Genomic DNA, 25,657 nt, shown 5'->3' with positions numbered 1-25,657 from the left:
GAGAGAGGGAGTGTGTGTGTGCGATCGAGCATTACGAAGGCACGACGGCGGCGAAGCGGTTGAGCGCGGCACGACTGCAGCTTCTTCTTCATCGCGGCGAGGAATCCACCACGAAGGCGAGCGTAGAGCGGTGAGTGACACACCCTTTGTTCTCTTGAGCTTGCTAGTTTAGGCTTGTTGTGTGCTTGGAGCCGTTTGTGGCTCGCACACGGTGTATTGGCAAGTCTCTTGCTTCGACAGTGCGGCAAGGAGCGCACATTTTTGGCGCCGCTGCCGGGGATATGCCCTACACTAAGCTCGGTTAGCACTTTACGCTTCCTTGTGGTGCAATTTCTATCATAGGAAAGGCAGGGAAGGAGTGTGTGGAGATTTCTGTTTTTTGCGTTTTTTGCATTTGCTGTCAAGTTTCAATTTCTGCTATTGTCTGCGTTTTTTCAATTTCTGCAATTTCTGCATTTTCAAGTTCGGCGTTTTCAATTTCTGCAATTTTCTGCATTTCTGCGTTTTTCAATTTTCTGCATTTCTGCATTTTCAATTTCTGCGTTTTCAGTTTCTGCAATTTTCTGCATTTCTACGTTTTCAATTTCTGTATTTTCTGCATTAAAAAAAAAAAGTTTTTTTTGAAAAAAAAAATCTGAAAATAAAATTTTCGAAAATAAAAAACGTGACTCTTAGAACGGACGGGTTGGTTTGTATAAAAGGTAGATCGGGATCAGAATCATTTTCCCAAGCCCAAGCCCAAGCCCAGGCCCAGGCCTCAGTCTTATGATATATACTAGACTCACTCTTATATATATACCCTACTCCCTCAAGAGAGAATGAGAGCATGTGGGACAAGTCCTCCACTCTCCTCCTTTCTCTTCCCACTTGCACCCTTAGACTTTCTAGTTTGGGCCTAGTTCCCTACTGGAAATTGACAGTTTTAGGGATTCCGAGGGCATAGAGTGACCAAACGGAGGGCTGTAAAGCACGGCACGACCCTCTGACCGATACGCTCGTTTCGATCTATCACACGGCCCATTCCACGACACGCTCTAAAAAATCTAGCAAAAAAACAAACAAAAAACACGCTAAAAACTAGTCACAAGGCCTCCTAGAGCAGCTTTTTGACACCTTAGGGTATCAGAAGCACATGCACTTACGCTCTGGGGGGTGCTAGAACACGAGCATATTGAGGGTGCCTCTGTTCATACGGACACCCATTACCCATCCACAATAAGCTCTAGACCCTCAGCGGGGACACAAGGTAGCACCACCCAAGACCCTAAAATAGCCGCTAGTGATTCCTCCTCCGACTCAGAAATCATGGAAGCATACCCTACCCAAAACACTGAGAGAGAAGGCCATGCACCTCCCGAAGCTCCACAGCCTAGTACTAGTATGTTTAGCCGTTTCATGGAAACATTAGGTAGAGCTACTCGCTCGGAACCTGATGCAAATGAAGCACACGAAGGGGGTGGGGAAGTGGACTCTCCTTTCACATCGCACGTGGACCCCACACCCCAAAGAGTGTCCATGTGGATATCCTACCAACTTCTTACCAAGAAGGCCCTGTTGAGCTGCCTCCTTCAGAAGTTCCCTCTAGAGTACCGTTGGTGACAAGTAAAACCACGGGGAGCAACATTGCTTCTACCTCACAAGAAACCATTAACACGTCGACTCTAGAAGGATTGTTCATTAATGATCATTGGACATACGACCTCCACACTGAGGTGTTGACGGATCTACACTGGCCACGCCTACCATGTAGGATGGATAGAGATTGTACAATCCACCTCTAGTGCCACGAGCATCGAAGATCAACAGAAAATGATCTGTAATGTTATCCATGGCATTATTCAATCAGAAAGGCAAAACCGAGGCGTAAATATACTCTCAACTGGCCCCATGAGATTTCTGGATACGAGCAAGGCTCAACAGCCTACTCTATCACAAATGGAGACTCCTCTAATGAGCCCCATGGACCCATCTTACGTCATTTTACCTGGGGTCTCTATGCAATCTGAGCCTCCGAGCGAAAACTTTAGCTTCCCTAACTTGGCTCAACCCTCTATTAAGGAAAACACAGTGCTCACTCCAGGGATAAGCCTGACAGAGAATGTACCGATGACATCTACGGTTAGCGCAGTGCCACTACCTAGTGTCGTAGTACCTAATATGGGGCCTCGACCGTATGTGCCTCTAGCCCCTTATGCACACATGGCCCCCACACCTCCAATTGTACCACTTGCTTATGCTCCTCGAGTGCCGCTCCCTAGCTCTTATCCGAGTGGACCTATGCCCGGTTATGTTCCATATCCTGCATCATCCACACATATGCCAAGACCGGCACCCTTCCTCTCCCACATATGATTCCAAGAGTACCTCCACCGGCCCTGCCTCCTCACATAGGTGACTTGGCAGCGTTTGCTCAAACCATAGGTCGATCTATCGCGGAAAATATGCGTCACGCATCTATAGAGAGCCTAGAAGTAAGCAGTACAAATTGCCAAACTCACGCAAAAATTCAATGGGGACGAAGATGCTAGAAAACACATTGAAGTGTTTGAACAAGTATGTGATTCCTTAGGGGAACGCAACGAACTACATAAGTGCAATTCCTTAAGCTTGACATTAAGTGGGAAGGCTGGAGATTGGTATAGGACCTAAGGGTGGACGAGAAAAACAATCTACCCTACCCTTCGAAGGTTGTTTCTAAAGGAGTACATACGAGAAGGTGTGCTTTGGGGTGTAGCATCTCAGCTACAGAAGGCCGAACGTAAGGAAGGAGAGTCAGTAAGGGACTTCATTAGTCGTCTAAAGCACTTAAACTCTCGTTGCCCTGTAAATGAGCGCTTCAACAATAACCAACTGCTTGATCGATTCATTCGAGGGTTGAGGAATGAAGGAATCTATAATGGACTAGTGATTAGAGGTATCACAACCTGGGAAGATGTCACTGCCAATGCAATCCAATTAGAGGACAACTTGATGATAGCAGGCATGAGGGTGTCTACTGACACGAGATCCACTAGCTCACAAGCCATTGAGTATGAACCCATGACTGCAAAGCCCATTGCCAATGAGCCAAAGGTATTTGAGACATTCTTGACAGACCTCACCAAGGCAATCCAAGAGTCTCTTAAGGATAATCGACCCCCTCAAAATAGTCACATGTATCCAAGAAGGGAGCAACAATGGTGTTCCATTTGCTTAGGTCCACATAGCACTAGTGAGTGCCCTACGTTTAGAGTAAAATTTAATGGAACTTGCAACGCATGTGGTAGGTATGGTCACCAAGCTAAGGATTGTTTAATGATCAAACGTATGATGGCAAATAGACCACTGTAGCTGGACGGATGCGCCTCGAGCTCCTGTATTGATGCCTATCCACCTGTTGAGCAACTACCGCAACACATGGTCCCTAGATCTCAAAATGTTGTACAAGCTACACCGTTACCACCTCCTGTGCTAGGACCGCAGCCCCGCATCCAAGAGTCGCCCCTATGAACCAAGTAGGTTGCGAGCCATCTAATGCTTATGCAGATGGTTGTGAGGAGGAAATAGACACTAGTATTGCCTACGGACTTGATACATTGGAAGAGTTTCCTATATACTACATGGAAGATTGTTGGGGACAAGTCAAGCCGGTTTATCAAGCTGCTGCTCTCGCATCCAGAGGTCAAAATATCAACACCCAGGCTAGGAGGCCACCTCTTCAATGCTACGAGTGTGGTGGACCACATCGAGTAGCGGAGTGCCCTATTAGGCTGCAAAAGAATGCTGCACAGATGCAAATGAATCAAGGGAGCACGTCTGCAATGCCAATACTCACATGTAATCGTTGTGGCATAGATCACTTGATTGCCCAATGCCCCTATAACCCAAATGCGCCTAAAATCACACCCCTGAATTTGGTCGAAATTGCTAGTGTGACATCGCCAATACCACCCGTCGCACCCGCTTATGAGATTACACGGTCCATGCTTCAAGGGCCAGGACATATCCTCGAAGAGAGAGATACCGCGTCAATTATCCAAGCAAAGAAAAAGAAGACAAAAGGAAGAAGTCGCAGAATACGGAAAAAATTCAAAGCCAAGTTCCAAAACAAACATAGGAACAGGAGATGACCCGTGTATATGAATGACCTCGAGGATGATTCAGATTCAGTCGAGACAATGGAGACTAGAACCAATACCACAAAGGGAAAGACCGACAAAGAAAACCGTAACATGGAACCAAATGAAAACCGAATAAGAGAAAACCATAAAGAGCCTCTGAAAACACCACAAGTGTTTCCAAATCCAATCCAAGACCCCCAAGATAAACCGCAGGGGCAAAAAGGGAAGAATCGTAAAAAGAAGATTGGGACGTACCCAAACCCTGTAGACGAGATTAAGCAGGTGAAACATCTAAGAGGTTTAGTGGAGGAGACTCAAAGGAAACTAGAACCAGAACCCATGCATATCAAAATTCATGACACAGTGTTTCCCACGCAAGTTCATCCACCCCACATGAACCATAGACCGTTAGCCATATCTAGTATCATCCAAGAAGGGAGTGAGGAGGGACATCAGAAAGTGAGCATACACCCTTCTTGTTGGAAAGGATGTTTAACGAAGGAATACCTGATCCCATTGAGGAATATGAGATTCCATCCTCACCAGTTCCTAGTCAAGGACCTACACCCTGCAAAACGCCAATGAATGTTGCCAAACTAGTGGACTTCATGTCTTCTGAGGTCCGAACCACGATCATAGCAAAGCTGTATGGAGATCCTGAGTTATTCCTTGCACTTCGAGCATTCCTTAACGGAGAGCTACGAACGGGATTACCGCAGTTTGCGCAACCAAATAGGCCTGACTCGATTATGATTGATGAGGAAAATCATGTGCAATCACTTGACTTAGATGGACACGAGTCTGTGATCGAGGTACCCATTAACGAATTAGGGCAGTAGTATTTTGAAGGCGACGAGTCTAATGCGACCCTACCCATCACTACCAAGGGATTAACTATAAAGGGAATTCTTGATGGTGGGGCGGGAGTTAGCATCGTTACAAAAGATTGTTGGGAATCCATGGGAAAACCCCGCCTCAGTGTTACTAACATTGTGGTAAAGATGGCAAATGGTACCATAGCCAAACCTATGGGGATGCTCAAGGATCTTAAGATCAAAGTTCTAGGACACAAGGTACGACATACGTTCATTGTAATGGATTTCTCTAAACACCTTATGTCATATGAAATGATTTTAGGACGACCATTCATGAGGGAAGCACAAATGGTTCACGATTGGTCTAAAAATCATGTCTATTTGCAATTCCAAGACTCTGTCCTTAGAGTGGATTTGGTGACTGGTAAGGTACACCCCTTAGGGAGTAAAACCATTATTGATCATCGCTCTGACACCACAGTTCACTCGCCCCCACTACAATATTGTTACACTTGTAAGAAGGATACAGACATTGGCCAAGATTCTCCTTATATGGATGTCCTACCGGGTATGACGGAATCAGACAATGTGGATTGGGTCCACCTAGCATCAACCATAGACACTTGGGGAAATAGGGGACGACCTGGGTAACACCTGAGGGGGATGAAATGCCTATACCCTTAAATATGCTACAAGCAATGCATATCGCTTCGACAAGACTCATCCTAATGTAACAAAGAAAACATACAAGTGGGTCCCTAAAGCTTCTTTAGTGACCATAGCTAGTGCTAAAAAACAGAAGCCTTGTAAGAAACGTACCACTCGCTCCAAAAAAGTAAGAAAAATGTTGCGATGGATCCTAAACGACTATTGGAAGCCCAAGGCTACTATCAAGGAAATGATCAAATCTGGGTGCCAAAACGTAGATTGTGCTCTTACCTATCACCTGACCCAAGTGAGCCCAATCCCGTAGCTCCAAAACGAATCAAAATGCGGGAAAGGAAAAAATCACAGAATGCTACACACCCGCTCCCGAGCTAGTTTGGGTACCAAAGAAAGAACGATTTGTTCCACCTAGCTCAGGAAAGGGGGGAGTCCATGAAGCTTCTAGCTCCTCATGTAATACATCCATAGAGGTAAAAGCTTCTACACAGCCTCCATCTATTGTAATATCCATGAAGCTACAAAAGAATGCACTTCCGGGGTAGAATCACCAATCAACCACTTCAAGTTCGATCCTGGGAGAGTACCTTACCCCTTGACTTGACGAGGCACCTAGGGTAATAGAAAACTACTGGCAAAAATCCTCACCTATTACCAACTGGAAAAATGGTTTCAAAGGGTGACAAGCTCATTTCAAACGGTATGATCTACCCAAGGAAGGGGGGAGTGTTTGTGGACATCATCATTCACTTGCTTCCCTCTCAACCTTTTTCCCTGACCTCTCAATCTCCAATCTTAGGGAATGTATATATATAGCCTTATACTCACAAAAAAACAAAAATAGTAAAGAGCAAGAGCGCCTAGCAATGAGAGAGCACCCTATCAGTCTTACGTATAAGTCCAAATTCACCATGTTGTCAATCAAGCAACACACAAAAAACAACTTTATGTTATAAAAGGCTAACCAAATCTATCTGTCTTGTCAGATGGCTACTTCACCAGAGGATGCACTTTATTTTTTTGAGTGAAAGGTACCCTTGTCTTTTCAACAAGTGTTCTACGTATGTACCCTATACTTTCTTGCGAATGGGATTTGATAGGAGCTTGCATGTGAGAGAAATTTTGAGGAGTTAGAATGGCTGATACGTCTATGGCTAACTAGTGATCCCTACCCAGTAGCGAAATGTGTTCAATGGCACATGCTATATTCTTTTGCACAAGATGAGTATCCACGCATCACGAGGTTCTGATTAGCATGCTTGCACAAGAGGATGATGAAGAGGAACTAATAGAGACCGAGGAGACTATGGCTCACGGACAACGATTTTATTTATCTAGATGATGAGGATAGAGGCCTAGCCTTAGGGGTGGCCACCCGGTTTATAATAATATCCTCTTTCCTTGATTCTAAAAGGGGTGACAGATAGGTAGGTTAGGGGTCTAGATTGTGTTTTGAGTTTGTTTTTTAGGAGTTTTAATTTTTCCCACTGATGTGCCTCCTGGAGGTATTCCTTTTGTTTCCTAGTGTGTACAGGAGCGTGTTGCTATTGATAGGATTTGGATCTTCATGGAACCTTCAAATCAAGCACGACCATCAACACAAACAGGTGTTTCTTGTCCATTAGCATTGCCCTTATCTTTTTGCATCTATGATTGTCTGCTTTGATTGTGATTGGTAGCATAATATTCAGCGCATTTGCTTAGTATCAAACATTTAATTCAATGTAATGTTTTGTCATAATCACTTGTTTAGGTGTAAAAATCAAGCAGTCCGACTAAGCTAGTTTGACTAAGTTAGGTGTTAGAGATCTTCTCTTAATACCATGGGGAATGCCTTCCTAATAAGCAATGGTTACTTAGGTTCTTAATCCGATTTAGGCAGCATTGTGTGAAATGTACTAGGGCTTTCTAGTGGGCTTAACACTAGTGACCTTTAGCTTAAGTATTATAAAGGGAGTTTACTAATGTGATGAGCCTGGGGAGGGTAACAGTGTTACATGACCCCCCAAAGTTACAAAATTAAAATGCTAAAAATGAACAAACAAAAAATCAAAGTGCCACAATGTAAAATTTTAAGTTGGAAGAGAAATCTCGGCTTGATTTGGTACTTCACTCACATGTATCGCCTATGGTACTAGAGCCTTAGAGGTTCCCAGTGTGGGCGCTTTTCCTTGAAAAGCAAAAAACCCAAGGCATACAAAATAAGCACCCACTTCAAAATTGAATCAGTGTGAAAAGACTTTGGGGGGTCAAAGAAAAAGTAATCAGTCAGGCGATGATTTCATGAGAAATTCCTTTTATGGTAGCTTAACTACAAAGTTTTCTAGATATAGCCTCTAGTCAGCCCTCGAACATGAATACTTGGCTCTCGCGATTAAACAACTTAATTGACCACAGAAAGTTAAGAAGCTTACCCATGGTATTAATATTCGATCTCTAGTGCCTTTCGACCGTCAAATTAGTGACCCCAGATTTGTTTAATTTTTTACCTTTACATCTGTTTATGCATTTGATTACATTGCAATTTAATGTTAATTGCTGCCAAATTGTTTGAAATTCTTTTACCAATCAATTTGTCTACCTCAAACTGCATATTCTTTTTAAGAGAATGCAATTACTGTGCCAATGTTGTTTGATTTTGCAGTGACTGAAGAAGCCTAAGGACATTCATCTCAAATGCTCTTCCACCTCGACGAACCAGCTTCAACTCAATAGCTTCCAAGGACGGAATCTACATCAGGAAGGGGGGCATGTTAACCCTCACGGCTCACGGACACCCATCACCTACGATGGACGCATATTATGTATTTGGTAGAGTCAGGTACCGGGCTTGTCGGACCAATAGGGAAAGGTAGAGTGATCGCCGATGAGAGGCGCACTTTAACTTGGACATTCAAGGGATTAGTTGGCTAAGCATGGGCGCCCAAGTGTGAATGGGGTGAGCTCCTATAAAAGCCAACTAAACCTAATTTTTACTCATTCTCTCATTTGTGCAATAGAAGAGTGCTCTTGCTCCATCTCCATCTTCTTCTTCTTCACCTCCTTGTGTGTGTGTGTGTGTGAGAGAGAGAGAGAGAGGGAGAGTGTGTGTACGATCGAGCATTACGAAGGCACGACGGCGGCGAAGCGGTTGAGCGCGGCACGACTGCAGCTTCTTCTTCATCGTGGCGAGGAATCCACCACGAAGGCGAGCGTAGAGCGGTGAGTGACACACCCTTTGTTCTCTTGAGCTTGCTAGTTTAGGCTTGTTGTGTGCTTGGAGCCGTTTGTGGCTCGCACACGGTGTATTGGCAAGTCCCTTGCTTCGACAGTGCGGCAACGAGCGCACAGCGTGATAGTGTCTTTAATGTGTAAGTTGCTATTGAACCCTCTTGTGACATGGAATTGTGAAAAAATACTATCGGCGACTCGCAAAGCTTTGAAAGGTACTGCGCTAGGGCCACATCCCTTCCACGATACTCTCGAGTCCGTCGTCGAAGGAATTCTTCCTTGTGATCAATCCAAGACTGCACATATCATGTCTAAGTAAGTGACACACACACACACACACACACAGACAGACAAAGAGAGAGAGAGAGAGACACACAGAGAGAGAGAGAGTTTCCATGAAGCTTTCATCCTGCAGAAAGAGGTTTTCCTGCCACAGGTCTACAGATATAGTTGACCCATGACCTGAATGGTTAAACCAATCCTCCACTTTTTTGTTACTTGTTGATGGTCTTCGGCTTTGTCTTATTGCTTGGAAGGTGGCTTCATCAGGTAGTGTCTCCTTGTATTTTTCAGCTTTCTCAAAGCATCTTCGGAGGCATTCCATTGGATTACTGGATGTTTCCATTGCCTCATCATCACTACTATCCTCTGAAACAAATCCACTCCTCTCCTCTTGGACTCTGGAAATGATAGCCAGGGAGAAGTACTCCCTTAAATAAAAGATGCTTTGCACATCATGTAAAAAGATATAGGTCCTGTCTCCAATCCTGAAGTCAGGCACAGTAGGCAGCATCATCTAAGCATGCTTCTCAGTGAAGTTACTGACATCCAAAGGTAGTTTGATTTCTGTGGTTTTCACAGAGAGCATCTTACTTCTTTGTACTTCAATTGCCTCAACCTCAAGGTCGACTGTATCTTCAACCTCCTTGACTTCTTGTATATGTGTTGTCTCCTCGCATTCTTCATCTGGTGCTGCATCGTGCTCCTCTAACACCTCATCAGGATTCTGCATGAGGAATCCAAACAGGCTGTTCAGGTAAATCATAAAGCCAAAGGATCCCTGAATAAGTTTGCACTCTTTTTGGTGCAAAGGGCAGGCTGAATGTCTGCAAGCAGGTGGTAATTCCCTATACTTCTTCAGTCCTTGTCCCTTTCCACCACATTCATTTAAATGCACAACAGTCATACTGGGCAGATCAACCCTCCCTACCTGCACCATCACTTCAAATTTATCTATGTAGGACTGCAAGAATTCACTGTGCTGAGCTAAAAGGTCTTCAATGTCAAATTTTGGGTTAAACATAGAATGTCGAACTAGATCATATTTGTCCCCAGCACCACAAGATGCTGCAAAATCAAACAGCCTATCATCAGTTGCAACTGGGTCTTCCAGAGAAGGCACATCCTCTTTGGCTTTACCTTTACTTGCACAGGGACTGCTTTCTGGGACATCTGCATCATCTAAGAAGTCTATATTCCTCTTTCTTGTAATTTTCTTGACAAGTATTGCAGAGGGTGAGGGACCCTTGTAGGGTGACGGATCCTCTTGGCCTACTGACCTCTCTGACTCATCTTCACCAATTGACTCTTCTTCAGATATGTCCTGACAAAATTCAACAGTTCTTTTGGCAGAAACATTAAGCAGCTGAGCCTGCAAAGGCTGAAATCCTGGCACAAGCTCTGGGTCTGGTTTCAGCCTCTTCTGCCTACTGGACCTTAATCCTATTCATCAGGAAACATGACAAGTCTCTCTCTCTCTCTCTCTCTCTCTCTCTCTCTCTCTCTCTCTCTCTCTCTCTCTCTCTCTCTCTCTCTCTCTCTCTCTCTCTCTCTCTCTCTCTCTCTCTCGCTGTGTGTGTGTGTGTGTGTGTGTGTGTGTGTGTCTCTTTGTACTAAAGGCGTGCACAAACAAAAACATACTCTTCGTAACTCTCTACGTGCGCCTTGAGTACTATTGAGAGAGAGAGAAAGAGAGATGGCAGGTGTCATGAATGTACTATAGGTGCGCGGAGAGAGCTGCAGCCAGTGTTTGGTTGTCTCTGCGCGCCGTTAGTACACGGGGACAGAGAGAGAGGGGGGGGAAGAGAGAGAGAGAGAGAGAGAGAGAGAGAGAGAGAGAGAGAGAGAGAGAGAGAGAGAGAGAGAGAGAGAGAGAGAGAGAGAGAGAGAGTCTGTGTCTGTGTGTGTGTGTGTGTGTGTGTGTGTCTATGCAAGTATGTGTTGAGGTGTGTGTGTGTGTGTGTGTTGAACAACAGTATGGGTTTTTCTTTGTTTCCACACACACACACACACACACACAATTTTCTACCTATAGTTGGAAATACAGAGAGACAGAGTGAGAGATCACCTTTGGTTGGTGGAGTTTGCAGAAACTCCATGGGAGGTGTCTTCTCCATTGCTTTCTCTCTCTCTCTCTCTCTCTCTCTCTCTCTCTCTCTCTCTCTCTCTCTCTCTCTCTCTCTCTCTCTGAAAATCACACTTATAACGGATACGTGGTGCCCCACGTGTTACTAAAAAATAGAATATAATTGCATGAAGCCGCACGTGCGGTCATTTATTGAGCCCGTATATTTTCGTACGTCACATATAAAGGTGATGAGAGAGAAAAACCACACCGCGTCAAAGAGAGTGAGAGAAAGAGAGAGAGAGAGAGAGAGAGCCGACGTCTGCGTCTCCGACGGAAAGCACCTACAAGATTGACTTGACCCGTCTTCGACATAACGCAGGTCTGCGTCCTTAGAAGGTTTGGCCCTCTCTCTCTATCTCTCTCTCTCTCTCTCTCTCTCTCTCTCTCTCTCTCTCTCCAAAAGGTCGGGCTGTGCTTCTCTCTCTGTTTTTGAAACGTCCCTCTACCTCTCCCTCTCTCTCTCTCTCTCTGTCTCTCTGTCTATTTTTCTCTCTCTGTTTTTCTCAGAGTTATATTTCATATCTAGCTCTCTCTTACAACACACACATACACACACAAACACACACAAATACAACACACACACATACACACACACAAATACAACACACACACATACACACACAAATACAACACACACACATACACACACACACACACACAAACACACAAATATAACATACACACACACACTCACATACACACACAAACACACAAATATAACATACACACACACACACACACATACACACCCCCCCCCCTCTCTCTCTCTCTCTCTCTCTCTCTATACTAAAGGTGCACGTAGACAGGCACTTCCGGTTTGTATGTCTCTTTGCACGCCTTTAGTATTGTGCATCCACGAGTGAGAGAGATGGAGTGTATCCACGGGTGTGTGTGTTTGTCTGTGTATGTGTGTGTGTTATCGAGAGAGGAAGAAAATGTGTAGAGACTGGGGAAGGCGGGAGAAAGAGAGAGAGAGAGAGAGAGAGAGTCTTCGTGTACCCTTATACTAACGGCGCGCAGAGGTGTATTTTGGGGTCAAAACATGTTTCACGCGCGCCGTTAGTAATGGGAGTCTCTCACTCTCTCTCTTTAAATATGCTAGGCTATAGAAAGGAGAGGGATATATATATATATATATATATATATATATATATATATATATATATATATATATATATAGAGAGAGAGAGAGAGAGAGAGAGAGAGAGAGAGAGAGAGAGAGAGAGAGAGAGACTCCTCTATTTTTATACAGTGAAATGGCTAGAACAAAGGCCACTGCAAGGAAGGCAGGCAAGGGACCAAAATTAGCAGCTAAGGCAAGTAACAGATCTGCAACCCCAAAGAAGAGACTTGGAAAACCAAATAAAATTTTGAAAGGTCCAAGGGTGAAGAAGTTACAGAGCTGCATGGGACTTTTCAGAGAAATCAGAAAGGCACAGAAATGTGTAGATTTGTGCATACCAAAGCTGCCCTTTTAGAGGATGGTGAGGTCCATATGTGAAGAAGCTACTTGGGGCACTAAAAGGTGGAAGGTGGTGTCATTGATGGCTCTATAATAAGCAACAGAGGACTTCCTACTCGAGTACTTCAATGACATAACCATTGTAGCAGCCCATGCCCACATGGTGACTGTAATGGACAAAGATAGTGAGACACTAAAAAGGATAAGGTGGAGGTATGACAAACTACTGGTCCCCAATGTCTGCAGGGATAAGAAAATGAGGGAAATTTTGTTATACCCCCCTGAGCTATTGCCACAACTCACAGTTGTAGATGTCACACATGATGTGAATACAAGGGCAAGGGCAGAGACGGTTGCTCGCCAAACAAAGGACATGAGGGAAGCAGAGCTTAAGGAGAAAGAAAAAGTAGCAGTGGGGTCCCAGAGGCAAACAGAATGCAATGTTACCCTGTCCATAGAGGCAAGCAATAAAGAAACTCTACTTTTAATGAAGGATGGTTTGCTTGCAGAGATACCATTTGTAGATGGAGCCAGAAAGCTGGCTCTGGAAAAAGTGGACATTAATTTATTGCTGAATCCAGATGCTCAGATCTCAGACACAATTATCTATGCTTGTCTTAAGTAAGTGTTACTATCTTGCTAACTTTGAAAACTCAGATCATAGGTTTACTAACTCAGGTGTACTCTCTGCAGCTTGATCAAAAGTCAACTCCCACCGCACACCCACACAGAGGTGTTTCTTCTTGATCCACAAATGTCAGTGATTATTAGACAGAAGAACAGTCCATCTGGAACCTTTGAGAGTTGGTTTCTCCACTGTGCTATGCTGGAAGTAACTGTCATCATCTTTCCATATAAGAACAACCATCACTGGAGTCTCATATGCCTTGATGTTGACCAACCAGTAGTGTGGGTGTTCAATTCAATAAAAGGAACCCACCCTGAAATTAGGCTGTAAGTGTTATGTATCAGAAAGTGTTTCTTATAGATATCCATGTAAATTTGAAGCCTCAAGCTAACATCTTGATATTTCTTTGTGCAGTTGTATAAAGAGATTGTTGCTTGCTTATGGAAAGCTATGTGGAAGGTATGAACTATACAAGGCCCCAATCAAAGATGTACCTGTCCCAAATCAAACCGATGGAAATTCTTGCGGTTGGAGATGTCTTCTCCATGCAGAATATGTCCTGTCAAGCTACTTTGCATTAAAACCTTTCATGACTAAGGTAACCATTTGGCAATGCATTCAGTCAGTTTTGGTTTTCTTTATACAAGACTTCTCACCATGTGGTCTTTCAATCTTGCAGAGTGCTTTAAAAAACTACACATATGATTATTTGCAAAGATACCAAGTAAGTCTAATACAACACCTGCTTACTATGTTGAGCCCCAGAGAACCTGAAGATAGCGGCTTGGACGACCGCACAATTGATATGACAATACATGACGTGCCACCACGACAAACCCTTGCATCAGATATAGTGGAATCACAACGGTCCGAGGGGTCATATCAGCCGAAGATGAAAGAGCCGAGGATGAAGAAAGGTCAAATGAGCATATGGAAGGTGCTAGTGTACAACCAGAGGGGCTTATGGAGGAGACAATGAAAGAGCCAAGTAAGCCAGTGGAGGAGCCAAAAGAGCCTATGGATGAAACCCTGGATGAGGAAAGCAAGCCTACGGATGAGCAGAAGGATATGGATGAGGAAAGCAGGCCTAGGGATGAGCAAACTGATATGGATGAGGCAAGGATGGATGAGGAAAGCAGGTATACGAATGAGCACAAGGTTATGGATGATGCAATCCGACCAACAGAGGCAGAGGAAAAGACCTTGGAGGAAACCTTGAATGAGGCAGAAAGAGCCATGGGGGAGACCCTTGATGAAGATGTGAATGATGAAGCTAAATCAGAGGAGAGCAGCAACGACAACAACACTACAAAGACCCACTATGGACCCTTGCTACCTGTAGATACGGTTGTTCCGGTAATGTCTATTCAAGTATGGCAAAATATTTTCAGCTTCTAACTACGTATATGTACTTGTCAACTTTTACAGAGGTTGATTATCTTGGACCTCAATGGATTGGTGCTGATGCGCGTGCCTCTGGGTGACACAGAACCCTTTGAGGATTTGCAAACATTTGGGAACTTGTCGAGTCGTGGTTCGTCCAGGAACCAAAGAATTTATTCAATTTCTTCTTCCGTGCTTCAGAGTTGCCATATGGTCTTCAATGCAAAGGCAAAACTTGTCGCCACTAGTTACAATAGTTTGCGGTGTATGCGGCGCTCACATGTCAGATTTTGCCTTTTTGTATGATCAAAGAAAATGTCTTACCGTCGAGGGCCACTACCACCCTAAAAAACCACATTTATCTCTTTTGTACACCGTTTAGCCAAATCGATGTACCCTTTGATGAAACTAATACACTACTGATTGATGATACTCCTGAAAAGGGAGAACTAAATCCACCGGGAACAAATATCTCACCACCTTCTTTCGAGGGGCATTCCTTTGATTTTTACATTGAAGACATTCTGATTCCATACTTATAGAAACTGTATCTCAGTCCATTGTTCATGGACGAGTTTGTTTTTTCTAATGAATTAAGATGACTCTTCTATCATGTCTTTGTCTTGTCTAACATTGAGAGAGAGAGAGAGAGAGAGAGAGAGAGAGAGAGAGAGAGAGAGAGAGAGAGAGAGAGAGAGAGAGATTTGACATGCTAAAGAAATGTATTTCAAGAACACTTATATTCACAGGGCACAATTGACAAATGAGCTCAAAAAACTTCATGTATTGAAAGTCATTCGTATACACTTGGGTTCACAAGAATCTCTGTTACATTGACACTATTTCAACCTGACCATCCAACTCTTTGCACAAAATATCTTTTTCCCTTCGCCGCATCAGCTTACGGCCAGCTAGGAAAAAGGAAAAATCTGAAAGGTCCCTGTCCATTGACTCTTCAATTATGTCATGCCGCAACTACAAAAGACTGAACAGCTCCCTTATTGTAACCACCAACATTCGGCCATGCTCTTTATCAATCACTTCCACATCCACAGCAGGATTATCTTCCAAACCTGCAGAAACATGGTCCATAGGAATGTACTTACCTTTGAGCATTTGTGATCGCATATACCAAAAGGAGACTAACAGTGATTGTCTTGCAATCATGTACTTGACAACTAGAGTGTTAAGCGCGACCTTGCACCGTATGCCAATATCTTCCTTTACATACCATCCTCTGTCAAGAAGTTTGTCACAAGATGAGTGCTGAAATGACTTGCACATGAACATAGTTTTCATAATACGGATATTGTAGCTATGAAACAACTCTATGAAGAGTATAGCAGGACAAAAGTTTGCAATTCTAACCAGTTTGGTGGGAATAGAGCTACGTAGCAACCTCTGTATATCCTTGTAGAGCTTACTTCGCATTGCCTCCACCATTGTTTCCTCGGGAACTGGCCAGTCCACAGTGTTCCAATCGGTTGGTAGAGTCATTTTCACCAACATGCCATTCTTATTCCCTGAGCGGAGTTGGTAGAAGTGGTCATAGAAAAATATTCCTTCATTAGCCAGGATTTTGCTCCTCCTCCCTGAATACTATAGAGAACCAATGTGGGCATGAACAACAAGAAAGAGGCCTATTATGCACTCCACAGGCTCCCATTTCTCATAAGAAGAGGGATAAACATCTGCAAAATATATAACAAGAGTTAAACTAAGAGTATCAATAAGTAAAAATGACAAATCTAATGTAGTTGAGCTGTGAAGAATGGAGACATTGCTCATAAGAAGAGGGATAAACGTTGCAAAATATATAAGAAAAGTTATAATCAGAGTATCAATAAGTGAAATGACAAATCAAATGAATTTTAGATGTCAAGTGTACTTACAATTGCAACGTGGTTGACGTATATATGATACATTTCCACCGTTTGCTATCACGTCTCGATTGGTAAACACGTGCTGAACAAGAAATTCCTTTACAGATCTCTTGCCGATTTCAACTTTGAAATCCAACACTTTGGCCTTCCATGCTGAGCGGTAAACATTGATACCACTAGACCTCTTGGGTCTTCTTGGTTGCATGAGGACCCATGAACCTTTGTTTATCCTTTGTCCAACCCATTGGTTCTGTGAACTTATTGAAGTTGATATTGTAATTGAGGATATGCTACTACTTGGCCTTCTAGGCAAAGTGCAGCTGTTGGTTGTTGGTGTGAGAGACAGTAAACACCTAGAGCTTCTTGGGCTAGAAGACGTGGAAGCCATAGCTCTCAGAGAAAAGCTTTAGTGGAGGGAGATTCACTTTGAAAGCATTCTAATGGAGGGAAAGTGTTTTAGAATTCCAATATCTTGTGCGGGCTTAATGGTCACCCTCCAGTACGTTAATGACCATAAGAGAATATCAGCAGTGGGACCACACAAGCACCTAACAGCTCGGTAAAAGCAAGGAAGTTACGATGCCACAATCGTAGATTCGTGAAAGTTTTTAGGCTATTTTCCTATTTTTGAGTCTTTCCACGTACTTTCCTACGTAACGTAGCCCTCATGCTCATTGGACGCGCTCTATTTTTCTCTCTCTTCATATGGTCCTCCAAATGACCTCCGAAATTTCCTAATGTCAACCTATAGGCCTAATGGCGTGTACTTTTTGAAAGTACAAGTTGTAATGAAATTCTATCTGGAATTTTGTCTCTTTGATGGTGCCGATTGTAGGATTTGCTTAACATGGAAAGAGCCCCTCAATGGCCACCGGTAAAATAAACTGCAAAACACGTCTAGCAATGATATTAAAGTCCACACATGAATATGTTACACAATTCCCACTATGATATATTCCACTTCAAACATACCTGACACATTTTATGTCAGCCATGTGACTTCAAAATGGTAAGATTTCCTTCTTTAGTGAAACACGTTCGGAGCGAGTGCATTACGCCAGTGGGGGTCCACACAGATCGGATGGTCTCTTTTACTTTTCATTCTTGGGCTCCTATCAAAATCTGTGGAGCTTTAGGGAGTTTGATCGATCCATTGGATGTTGTCTGCGGCCAATATTGCTCCATACGATCCACATTTCTAAGGTCACCAACCCTGGCTCCCAAAGTATCTTTCTTGCCGGTCAAATGGTCCCACAACAGATTACCCACATTCTTGAATATGTGCATTGGATCGAGCCAGTGATTGATCATGAGTCTGGGCTAATATGGTAACTCATACCATAGAGAGAGTATCTTCATCCCTGGGGGCAAACCGTCACACATCTCCTTCTGCTCTAACCATGCTTGTGCAGACATCCTCGGTGGCCCTCTTTCCAAAAATCCATCGCGTAACACATGATTCTCTGGAAGATACACATGATGACCTTTGTAGATTTTCTTCTTCAATGAGGGCGCCTGACGTGCATTAATTCTAGGTTCACATGTGACTTATGCTTTGTATCTGCTTGTTTGAATCCCTGCATGTATACACATGACAATAGATAAGCTTGAGAAAAACCAAGATTTACAGTGTTTGAGTTTGAGTGTACATGTCAGGACAAGGATCCTAAGCCTAGGGGGTCAGGGACCTGAGCCAAGGGCTCAAACTAGACCAGTGTGGAATGGGGATCCATATTATTGCTAGGGCTAGGAGCCGGTCTATACATAGGGTGGTAGGTCGAAGGATCCGGCATCGTAGTCCCCTTGGACTTATATTGGTATCAGAGCTCGGTGGAGGAGGGGGCTATGGAGGAAGGGAAAACGTGGCAAGTCTTTGCATGATCTCTCTCTCTCTCTCTCTCTCTCTCTCTCTCTCTCTCTCTCTCTCTCTCTCTCTCTCTCTCTCTCTCTCTCTCTCTCTCTCTCTCTCTCTCTCTCTCTCTCTCTCTCTCTCTCTCTCTCTCTCTCTCTCTCTCTCTCTCTGGTTCCCATGGCAAGCACCCGACAACCACCAGGGCGTGGGCAAGAACCCTTGCCTAGGGAGGAGCAGCTCAACACACAGAGCCATGGGAGTGGCCGCTTGAAAAGAACGAGCTGGCCATGGCGACCTATGTAGTTTGCAACATGCATGGAACCGAAAAGGAGCACCTCAACAGGTGCATCTATTTTTTCTTCTGAATGAAGGGCCGAAAGGGGACGTAGCGCTCGAGATGAGCACCTTCTTCTTCCTCTGTTGCGCAGTCATCGGCCGCCATCGCTATGAGCTAAGAAGGTGGGTTTACACTATTTTTATCCTTAATTGGACACCCTAGGGTTCCCAAGGGGCCATCGAAGGGGCCTATCCCACCATGACAAAGGCCTACGACATCTCTGATTTGAGAAAGGCCTTTGCCTACCCCATGAAGACGACAAGGCCGTTTTGGCAGAGTTTCAACAAGGCCTCCAAGAACGTCTTGGCTGTGGGAAGGCTTGAACCTCAACTGGCAAAACACCATGACTGCGATAAGACAAGATGGGACAATAATTATGACTACGACAAAATTCCAAGGGATCTTGAGTCAAGCAGTTTTGACATTTTGACATAGTTGCAATCCTCGAGCTGTTCAAGGATCACATCCGTGTATAGGAGCATGACCGCCAGCCTTTTTACGTGTAGATTGGACTTGGACTCAACAAGAAATCATCGATGGCATGCAAGCTCCAAGGTATTCAAGATAGAAGCAGGGCCACGGTTAGAATTGGCAAATTTGGAAGCTTTGCTTGACGGATAAGAAGTAGAACCAAGTACCAAGCTCGAGAAAGATGCTTGCAAAGCATGTACGAGAAATCACGTAGCAATTCCCGATTCTATGAAGGGTTCTTTGACAGCTCAATTTCTAGCTGCAAGCAAGGCCTATTGTTGGCATTAATGGAAACCAGAAGACCGGAATCTAGGTAACTTCTTTTATTTTTTCATCTGACGCTTTATAAGTGTACATGTACAACCGTCCAAAGTGTGCCGGCATACATTCATCCAATGAGATTCCACGAGAGCAAGGCTCGCCAAAGACATTCATGGGTATGGTTTGTGTAACACCACTAGAGCATTCTAGTTGATCACAAGCTTCCAGTTTGCTTGCAAATCGGGCAAGGCCCTTGGAAACACGAAGTGGAGCATCTATGAACCTTGATTCCAACTCATTTGATTCTTACGACGGCCGTTTCATCGGCAGGAGTAATTCATGAGGTACGCAGATAATATTTGTTTATTGCACATGTGCTTGATAACTATGGTATGCAAGGGGCGTCTACGATGGATTGTGGATATCATTCATAGACTCAAGTATGTACGAGATGCACATACATTGTACATGTAATTCTGTTTTTCCAGCAGATCTACAAGTAGACAAGGTCTATTTTTTGTGCATGATCGACAAGGTCGAGTCTCTTTGCTATGACATTTGTCGTCAATAGCATTTGTTGGAAAGGAGGCCAGACGTAGTTCTATGACGCAAGGCTTCAATTTATACATCTTGCATTGAAGCTGGCCATGTTTGGCATCTACTATGAGCATACAAAATGGGGAAGGAATAGGCGATGTGTTTATAAGTTATTTCATTATGTACCAGACGGGTGTATAGGATATACGAGGGTGTCTGTGCGGATATGGTTATAAGCCGTTTTGGAATGAGTTTTTCCTTCCACATTTCAGAACAATTGGTTGCAGCAACACCGACCAGGTTAGCCAAGTTTAAGTTTTCCTTGTTTTTCCCTGTTAACACTTTACTTGGCAATTTTATATGAAGCACGGCTTCGGAGAACTGGCAAAATAGGGAATATCAGCTCACTGATTCCCTATCAGTCTAAATTGTGCAAATTACTTATGGTTTTGGTTTGCACGTTTGAAGCCATCACTCTCCACAAGTACTTACAATTCTGCATGCAAGGCATGCTAGTGAGATGGATTCAATTCTACCGCTTCATGCATTACGCTTCCTCTATCACACTTGCAACTCTATCAAGCACAAGGCTAAGTGATAGATTGTTTAATATGATTGTTGGTTGCTATTCACACAACAACACTAAAAGGAACCTAAATCTAGGACTTATTTTATGAGCAAAGTGCCAATGCTTAGTTGTCCTCATACAATCACGACCCCTGCATGGTAGGTGGATCGGAATGAGTTTTTTGTTTTTCTATTACCTCTCTCGATGAGAGAGTCATACCGGAAAACTGTGGAATGCTTATACGATAAGCTGCAATTTAGGCATAAGATGCGTAAGAGCACATAGCTTGGGTACACACGCTAAAAACTTAAGGAAAGTTCCTCAACCCAGCATGCTCTTGTTCTCTCTCTCTCTCTCTCTCTCTCTCTCTCTCTCTCTCTCTCTCTCTCTCTCTCTCTCTCTCTCTCTCTCTCTCTCTCTCTCTCTCTCTTTAAGGGAATAATGAAAATCTTCTCAAAAGCTTTGGATACATGTGTTGCTAGTGAGTCAGACTCAGCCAAGGTTCTCTAACTCTCAGCTAACACGTGGCTAAGATGCTACTCAAATTAGTCTTCATCGGTTCATCCATTGAACACTAATTTTCATAATGGCTATGAGCCATTGTCAGGCCAATGGTAAGACCTAACTATTGGTTTTCTTTAGGTGATTCTTTTCAAGATCAAACAGATCTACCCAAGGAAGTACACATCGACATTCCTAGGCAAGCAAGAGTCTTGTCATTACGGATGTCTAGGGTGTCAATTTTGCACTACATTTTTTCACTGCGACACTCAAGTAAAGTTTTTGATAATCTTCAACTCACAGCAGCTGATCTCTACAAGGAAGTATGGATGCAAGAATCAGTTGAGACAGCATGGCTATCCATACGAGCTAGTCATTTTTCTTTTGTTGATTTCCTGCTCCTTCTGTAGTACTACGGAGTGTCTATGGACATACTGTTTTGGGGTACGACCCGGCGGGTGATTGCTAAATCTTCCCATAAGCATGGAGGATCACATTTTGATCTATGCCCGTTGTACTTTCAAGGAACAAATTCCACAATTTACCATGCGGTAGCGGGAAAATTCAACTTTTCAAGTTGATTCCCATCTGTACACAGTTGACTATGTTGATTACCGTTACCTGCTAGTCGAGCAGTTCCTACAAAGGGTCTTCCCAAGGGGTTGGACTATGTAGATTCTAACCAACGGGTTTGAGTTGCGAAGGCAACACCCAGGGTTTCCAGTGCAATGTTGCTTGGTTTTTTCTCATATGGGCAACGTGCTCCTCTGCGTTTGAACACAAGTAAGTGACCATTAAGTTCAAATCTCTAGGTACGCATCTATTGATTTGGTGTTACTCCATTTTTTAGTATGCTTTTCTTGGTTTCTTCAAGTCGTATACAGATATCTGCTTGCATATTTTTGAGCCATGCCAAGGGCATGTCGGAACAAAGTATTTTGGGCCGTAGTGTCCAATATACATTATGATTTTATGAACCCACTTGTTGGGTTCGATTTGGCACATGTTGTCACATGGGACACAACATGGTTTAGGAACGCAAGGAGTTTAGTTTAGCCAATGTGGAGAAATGATAATGAGGGCCCCTCTCACTCTTGTCATGGAGTGTTTTGCAGTTACCTCCACACACAAGTACATCTTGTACTTGATGGATGTCGCTTTTTTGGCCATCCTTATTTGAGACATATTCCACATGTGGAGAGTATGAGTCTGTGGGACTAACACTGTCGCCAAATTCCTAATGATGTGTTGCGACAAGATCCCTACATGCTGGTCGTATCCGTTTATTAGACCATTTGGAGCACACCGTATCAGGAACAATTTCAGTGGCCAAAAATTGTCGGGTTCTCAGTACAGACTTGTTGCGATGACAAGTGCTATGAAACCACCTTAACAGAGGAGTGTTTCTACATATAGCCAAGTATGCTAAGTTACTGAGAATGTCTCGTGGTTGGTACCTAGGTGTGACTGAGCTTTCACATTCTGTTATGGTCCAACTCTTGTTGAAAGGCTTTCACGTACGTACTGTGGAAAGTCTCATCATGGAATTGCGATTTGGATAAATTGATGTTAAATGCATGCACACTAGGTGTTATGGGCCCTAGTGTTTAACAGTGATTTATTTGGAGTGGCATGCCAATTCATGGAATTTATTCTCTCTGCACCTTTTTGCACTACACATGCAATCTCTCTTGCAGATTTATTATGAGTTTACACCCTGCCATACAAGGCACGGGCTCAAGATGGGTGTTTGTGGTTGGATGGTTTAAACTCTAGGAGCTTACTCCAGCCAACCCGTTATCAACCTAGTTGCTTGCCTTTACTCCTTATCGAGTATATGGCTAGATACTCAATGGTTGAGTCATAGTTTATCATTAGTCGTGGCAGAATATCTGTAAGTGGATGGGGGAAAGCACCTCACTCTTACTGCTGCTATTCATCCCGTGTTGGATGGACAGCTTACAAGTATTTTTTGCTAAAGGATCTGCTAAAAGCATACGGTAGCACAACGCATTTCTAAATAGGTGATTATCTCCCTATTCTAGGATTTGCTTAACACTAGAATGGTAACAGGACACTTTTATGTCCTTGGACACTTTTGTGTCCTGTTAAGTGACCATTTTTCTTGAATTATTTAAAGAGTATGAAAATGAATTTCTAGGTGCTATATATCCAAAAAGTTGCCTTATAACCTGAAAAAAACTTAGCAATTTTTTTGGAGTATCGATCTCACCATTAACCTTACTCTTGCACAACATTTTAGAACCTAAACTGTGTGAAAAAACGGGTCCTGTTTTTGGCTTTTTTTTTTCAATTTTTGGCAACTATACCACTCTAAACTTCATGTTTGTGAGGTTTAGATGGCTAGAGGTTAGGCCTTCATAGTTCTCAACATGTTTTGATGCTTGTAGGGAGAGCTAAGTGTTAAAATTGAAAGTTATGACCAATTTACAAGAATTGCATAATCCTGTTTTTTGGCCAAAATTAGCACTTTTATGATTTTTTTGGTGGCTTTCTTGATATCCAAATTCAATTCTGATTGTGTAAGTGTAATGTATAACATAAAGCTAATCTTCCTTGAGTTTTGGGGGACCTAATATGCTATATAGCATAGTATATGATGATGGTTGAGTTTTTTGATTGTTGCTAAAGAATACGATACATTTTAGAGTATTAAGTATAACTTTCTCAATATTGCTAGTTTCTTAGGCCAATTGTCTGTATTTTGTAGGTAGTAACAATATCTAATCATAGACTACAAACTTGGCTAGATATTGAGTAGTTTCTATGGGTTTCTAGAGGTCATAATGCTAAACCCAGTTTTTTCATGTTTGCTGTATTTAGCACTTTATCATTGCCCCCAAGGTTCCAATTTTAAGAGATCCATTATCCTTTTGACATACTCCATGGATCCTTTTGAATCCAAAGGCCCAAAGGGAACTAAGAAAACATGTATATAGTATCTTTATTGAGCGTGACTAGAGAAACTTTGATGATAGGTCCGTAGAATGGCAAAAATGCAACTTTTTTGTACCTATTTTTTTTGCCCAAAAAAAAAAAGTGAGGTAAAAGCAACCATATGTTTTGGTCAGCAACCCATTGAAGCTAACGGGGCATTTTATCTCATGTCCTACAAAAATACCCACTCTTATTTATATGCAATCAACCGTAAGAAATCGTTGTTCTGGGCAAAATACAGTGGTCCATCAACTTTGGAGGCTTGTAGTGACCAAGGGATCCATATGATGTCTAGGGCTAGGAGCCGGTCTGTACATAGGGTGGTAGGGCGGAGGATCCGGAATCGCAGTCCCCTAGGTCTTATAGTAAATCACCTGAGCATTCTGCTAGTCCGGGATAGTCATGCATGGTCCACATTAGAATGCCTATGATCAAAGCATTCCGTCAACCTGTGTGTCGGCTCATATCCACCACCTCTATGCCAATCCACAATTGTTGTAGTTCTTCCAATAGTCAAAGATACACATCCATAGGTGCCCCTTCTTAGTGGTCAACCATGGGGGAATGTTGTAGTTGACGATGACAACGGGCCATACATTGTAAGATGTTGATCTTTGACCAAATGGATTTACACCATCCGTAGCCAGGCCTATGTGTAAATTTTGAGCTTCCCTGGAAAAATCGGGCCATGTATCGTCTATTTTTTCTAGGCTGCGCAATCTGCAAGAATCCGTAGCACACTATCCAAAGATCTATTCTCCTCGTGCCATGATGCTAGGGCGGCCATGGACTTACATTCAAAGAAATGCTTGATGCGAGGAAGCAGAGAAAAATATCACAAAACTTTTTGTGGAATTTTTGTTCCGTGGAGATCTACTTGATATCTCTCGGTATCACATTTCGGGCACTTCTCCATGTCTATGTATTCCCCTCTGAAAAGAATGAAGTCCTTAGGACAAGCGTGAATCAAATTGTAATCCATCCCCAATTTTCGCAAGATCTTTCTTGCTTCTTCTCTGGAATCTGCCATCACATTATCAGCTGGCAGTATGTGCTCTTTAAGCAATCTGCACAGCGAAAAAAATACGGTACTCTTGTGTAAGTAATCTATCAGATCGTTACACATATAGAGTTTTTAATTGAAGTAAACACATTGTAATAGATCACCTGAAAAGCGCTGTGATGCTAGTGTCACTCCATCCAATCTTTGACTGCATGTTGAGAAGAACCTGAAGCACCTTCAATCTAGACACACGTGCTCCATCATACAATGGCGTATCCACTCCACTTTTCATATCATCATAGATAAGCCTTTTTGAATCCATGATCGTCTCGATCATTTCATCGACCTTGGGCTCAAACATTGCCTCGTTGGGAATGTGGTCTGCATGATCATCCTTCGAGCTGTCTCAAAGGCTACATCTTGTGGTCTCGCTATGTTGCTTGACCAAAGCGCCTGCGAACACGTTGTCGTGCAGATCCGCTCCCATGCTAAGAAATATACCAAGAAGATGCAGATCAAGCTTATTGAAAGCCTACTTGATTAATGGTCAGTGATGAGAGCTTGTTAACAGGACAAGTTTAATTATTAATGTATGCCGAATGCGGCTTGAAAGGGCCA

This window comes from Adiantum capillus-veneris, chromosome 9, assembly GCF_014529385.1.
Source record: "Adiantum capillus-veneris isolate H3 chromosome 9, ASM1452938v2, whole genome shotgun sequence".
NCBI lineage: Eukaryota > Viridiplantae > Streptophyta > Polypodiopsida > Polypodiales > Pteridaceae > Adiantum > Adiantum capillus-veneris.
The sequence above is the reverse complement of the archived record's forward strand: the minus strand, read 5'-3'. Positions refer to the sequence as shown.